The sequence below is a fragment of the Oncorhynchus mykiss genome, chromosome 16 (assembly GCF_057628025.1).
Source record: "Oncorhynchus mykiss isolate SJ-2025 chromosome 16, ASM5762802v1, whole genome shotgun sequence".
Classification (NCBI taxonomy): Eukaryota; Metazoa; Chordata; class Actinopteri; order Salmoniformes; family Salmonidae; genus Oncorhynchus; species Oncorhynchus mykiss.
Genome location: NC_143037.1, coordinates 61,480,704 through 61,486,703, shown reverse-complemented (window position 1 = coordinate 61,486,703; position 6,000 = coordinate 61,480,704).

Genomic DNA, 6,000 nt, shown 5'->3' with positions numbered 1-6,000 from the left:
GACTTAATGGTTGATCATGTTGTCTTTTCATCATGATTATTAATGCGAGGAGTGAACGTGGACGGAAATGCTATTTTATGAGAAACTCCTTCTCCCTTGCGCTTCATCGGTCAAATTACGTTTTCAGTGGTGGATCCCTAAATAAATGTGTAAAGTTATAAAACGAATTTAGATAGTTGTGCAAGACATTTTATAGATAAAAGGATAAGTAGCATATCGTTTTTAAACATGTGCATGCTTTTCTCCTCCGACAATACAACAGCTGATTCAAAGGGGTGTGTCAGATATCAAAACTCTTCAGAGGTAGGATACACTTGTGCTTCCTTGCTAAATGGAGGATATCGAGAAGGACGGAGAAGAGAGGACAAAGGAGAGACTTTTCTCTAAACAAGAAAAGGCCAAATGTCTTTGTTGTAAATGTTTTGGTGCCAAACTGGTGGCAGCTGTGAAAAAAGTCAAAAGTTGGAAGACTTAATTGAAAATAATGCCATTGTTGATTAGACGCTTTTTTCATGAATTAGGCTATTTTCTCTTGAACCATATGGTATATCCAGCAGAAACTCATGGACAAAATGGACACAGATATACAAAATGTATACTATATACTATATATATCACATTTTTTGAAGTTACTTGAGTATAAATAACTAAAGTTACCATAGATTGATTACCTGTTAATTACCAAAATGACTGAAGATTCCGGACGTTTAACCAAATTCTCAAAATAACCTTGACATCATCATAATTCAGATTTATCTAAGCAAGTTTGCGACCTTTGGCACATGTGACTTATGAAAGACGTCATCATGTAACAAGCCTTGGCAAGAGAGGCAGGCTGCTCCACTGTAGTTGACCTTTGAATGCTCGTCTGAGGCTCCCAGTGGGCGACCTGGCTGCCGTAAAGCCTCTCAGCGCAGGGTAACCTGATCTGACACAGGGCTGATTTGGGAAAGGTAATTGCACCCCGCTCTGTTGTTATTACCCAGTCATGCATGTCTGAATGGTGACTTCTGCCAATACTAATTCACCCACCCTACCGCCTTCAGTCCCTGCCTCTTAATAATCCACCTAATTGGGCCAGTTTACTCAGGGATCCCTCCGGAAACTCTCCAGCACTTTCCACCATTACACATTTTCTCAAATAACTTTGGGAGGGGTTTATCACCTGTTTATAACAACTTTCTTCTGACCCGAATTAGGTCATTCTCACCAGGGAAGAACTGAGCTGTGTTGTGTAGTATCTGTATATTTACATTATTTTAATTGAAGTAGCCATCATTGACTGTGACATCATTGTCTGCTAGGGGCCCCCTGAGTGCAGCAGGTGTTAATGTTATCTGCCCGTTGCACGACACAATGTGCTGACCTCTCATCTCTGTTTGAACAGGTGGAGAGGGGATCCCCAGCTGCAAGTCCACAATAGTCACATATACTGTCGGGTTGTAAGATGTCTATTGCCTCATCCTTTTAGTGTTGTCTATTATCACCTGATTACATGTCTAACGTCACTAGGCCCTATTGAGTGTGCAGAATCTGACTCATGCATACACATTGTTTACACTGTACTATTTTTGAAAAACACCCACGAAACAGTACAAATCATGAATATTAACATAAGTAAATGAGATAGGTACATAAAATTCTTAATGCCAGAGGGTAACTTTACAGTCCCATTCAGGTCTGGCACATTGCCACACACAGCTGTAGGCTATTGGTCAATAAAAAGTCCCTCAATCTGTTCTAACAGCGAGCCCCCTAGCCTTTCAGAGAGAGAGCAGTACTGTAGGTCAATGATGAAGTGAGGGGAGGAAGTCTTCAAAGCAGCCCAGTAAAGACAGCGTAATGTGGCACTGCAGGGGGCTACACAAAGGGAAATTAAGAGTGAATATAATTTACAGGATGTTACAGTTTTACAAAATGTTACATTTTTTAACTTTGCCCACATTAGTCCATTTGTTTCTGTCGAAAGTGACAGAAATATAAAGGGTGATATTTCATCCAGTCTTAATAGTAACAATGAATATATTTTACTGAATGGGATGAACAGAATGGAAACAGATAGAGGGCAAGATAGAGACATAGGCCTGTATTCTACACCGCATATAACATGAACCACAATAGTTTTCCAGTGTTTACCACTGATACGCCTATGTGAACTCCTATATCGATGAAGATGAAGAAATACATCTCATGGGATTTTACATTTGTTAAATAAACAAAAGTCTGAATATATCACACTGGGAACACATGGAAATGTTTTAGTGAGATTATCCGCTATTGTCTATGTGCAAGGAGCTGCAAAATACAAACGCTTTTCAGCTATTTCCACTTAATGCCTGCACCATGGAAATGGCAAGGGAATTCAAAGCACGGAACTAAGTACATGTAAAGGGTTTTAACACCTTGAATGCAGCTCTCTAAATCTATTTATACACCTTGAATGTAGCTCTCTAAATCCACCTTTCTGTCCCAGAGAATACAGCTCCACATTACAACAGCGTGTTCATGGTTTTGAGCCTTGCAGTATTTGGTTTGAACGTATATGTGACAATCAAGATGTAAACTCTTTGTTGTCACAATCAGCATTTTGATGGATGTGAAATCATCTTTTATTGGCTAAAATCTATGGCATATCTCAAATAAAATCAAATGTAATTATTCTCGTACACTTATTTTTCAGATGTTATCGCAGGTGTAGCAAAATGCTTATGTTTCTAGCTCCAACAGTGTAGTAACACCTAACAATACAAACAAATCCCAAAAATAAAACTAAAGAAATTAAGGAATATCAGAACCTCTTCATTGACCATTGCCATTGGTTTATTGGTGATCGCCTATGCTACTGTAGTCCCACCTCTCTACCTTGTTTAGCTTTTCTTGGAACACATATAATGTCTCCCTGAGGCAACACCTGATTTCACAGCATTTTAACACCTTTAATGAGGTCAACCTACAGCACACAGTGAGATGACACCAAAAAGAGACTCCATAAAACTATTCGTTTTTGGGGGGCGACCAATCTAAAGCCCTCCAGTTTATTCCGACTTCTCATAACCTGGGAGCTCCTTCTGAAAGTAAACAAAGCATGGTAACCAATGACAACTACCTGTTAACACCAATAAGGTGGGTGGCCTTTGATTTGAGGCTGTATTAGAGAACATTTGATTTCTGCGGTGCATGTAATTGAAACAAATCAAAATACTTCTCCAAAATATAGACTACCTGTTAACACCAAGAAGTGCAAGGCAGCTGTTGTGATGGGGGACGCATTTATTTTAATCATCAATTGCACACAAGATCCAACCAAAACTTGACTCTCACTTTTAACCCAACCCCTCTGAAGAGGAGAGGTGCAGGTGGCTGCCATATTGGGCACCCAGGGGGTTTACCTGCTTTGCTCAAGTGCAGAACAACAGAGTGTTCACATGTAAGCTCAGGGATTCAAACGGGCACCTTTTCCATTACCATCCCAAAGCTCTAACCACTAGGACACCTGCCCTCCCTAGACTAACACTCTCCACAGTGCCTGCTTGATATTTACTCTCATGGACTGACAAAGTCCTATAGGCACTCCAGCTACAAATGCCAGAAGGAGCTAAATAATCATGTAGTTACAGTATCAGAATGTCCAGTATGGGGATGGGTGGCCTGTGGTTTGAGGCTGTGTTAGAGAACATTTGATTTCTGCGGTGCATGTCATTTAAACAAATCCAAATATTTGTCCAAAATATATTATTTCAATCACAGTGCTCCCAACCAAATCCACATTTGCCTCTGTGACAGACAACCTCTTACAGTTTAAAACCAGCCTACATATATTTTCAGAAACTAGGAACCATGCCATTTGTTGAAGTTATACCCCCAATTCCCCTCCGAAAACATGATCAAAAACACAGGAAACTCATTGCTAAAAAGGTTTTAGTGTTTTTTTCTCCTGCCATTTGAGACCTCACCCTTTTTTTGTCCTTGAATCTTGTTCATGGCAGCTTGGTTGCAAACACTGCCAAGCAGAATGGGACTGAGGAGATCACAGGCCAATCTCTCTAAGGCAAAGAACCAGCCCCACATCACAGGCCCTAGGAGTTTTTTCATGAGGTCAGTCTGGTACTCAGCTCTATTGTTGTCTAGACGTGAGGGGCAGTCCCGCTGAGGAATTGCTTACAGATACACTGCATGACTTTTAGATATTGTTTTCCTGTTGCTAAGACGTTACATCACACTGTACCAGACCTCTGCACCAACACTGCCCACACACACCCCTCGGAATTACATCTTCACAAAGATGCTAAGTCAAACAAGTAAAAGACGTTTCACCATCTTCTAAGGTGTTACCATACCTCTATCAAATCTTGTCATGCTGTCTAGAGACCATTCAAACCCATTACAACACCAATATGTTTTCCCTTTTCAGTCAGAATATACAAATATTTAGAAGCAATAAAGTCTGGTCACGATCAAAGTTATGTGCCCAAGGATACAGTACCACAACTGTGTTGTAAATTGTTTACAGTAAACACTGTATAGCATCAAAACATAGTTAAAACTAAAAAATGTTACACAGTATCTTAGTTAGTCCTTGTATCCATAGCTCTATGAGTTTGAGAGTAGTTAGATTTCTCCAGCCCCATGCCTCAGCTGTTTACCAAATCAGAGGCGGGGTTACACTTTGATTAAAGTCCGAACTGCAGATGGCCCCTTTAAGCATGTATTGGACTGGAGGATTGCAATCTCACCAACCATTTTGACTGGAACGCAACGATGCCAGCAGTCAGCGATGTGATCTCATTGTTAATGTTCTCTGACTAATACAATATGTCATCTCTGGCACGGCACGGCATTATGTAAAACACATCAAGTCAACTGTTGCTGTTAATCACGCTGTGCATCTGTCAGTGTCCAAGAAACCAGCACACAATCTGGGCTGAACGTTGTGGTAACAGGATGAAAGAGAAAGAGGATACACTGTGGAATCAGAGGAGACATAGAGAGATGAATTCAGACTGTTTGATAAAAATCTGGTATCAGTCCATGAGTGTTAACTCATGAAGTCATAAGCTGCAATGCCAACAAATGAGTTCACATACAATGAACACATGTAGTATTGTGACCTTGTGATTAAGGTTAAAGACAAGAACAGTGGTCTCATCTTGGTGTATTGAGGTAACATCTGGCTCATTGTTTATTCCCTGAGTCAAGGCAGTGTCTAACATGATGTAATTTTACTAAACCAGTTCTGTTTTCATACTCAAGGGTTAATTGATGTGATAAGATACAGTCCCCTCATTTGAATTGTACCATCATCTCTTCCAGTGTCTTGTCATGTGACTGATATTCCTTGGAGAGAGCACGCGCTGTGCATGTATGATGGACCTTTCTTGTAAAATAACTGACTTGAATATAGCTCTCACTGCTTGACTGCAAATTCTTGTCTCCCTCTTTGGCACAGGTGGCAATTAGACACTGTGATCATGTCTCTGTTTTGGACCGTACAGCATTGCATTATCCACAACTGCTTATCGTTAGTATTGTTAGTATGTTTTCTATTATTTCTCTTTCTCTCTGCATTGTTGGGGAGGGTAAATAAGTAAGCATTTCACTGTTAGTCTACACCTGTTGTTTACGAAGCATGTGACAAATACATTTTTTATCCCTAGAATTGCTAATCTCTTGCCTCTCCTCCAATGTATAGCCCTTGGCCAGATTTGCATAAAAAATTAGATCCCTTAATTGCAACCCTCTAGTAAAATATAAATAAGTAAACAAACACATAATTACTGCTGCCATACAGATGAATGTTCCCCATGATTAGTGAGTCTGTTTTTCTCCTGAGAATTAGTATTTTCTCCTTTAGGGGCTGTGGAAATGAACTATCTATTAGATATATAGAATAGAATTGAATAGAATAGAATTGAATGGAATAGAAGAACAACAATGTTTCAAAGCACCCAACTTCAGACAAAATAGTTTATAATATAATGGTGTATCTCTAGATAGTATATC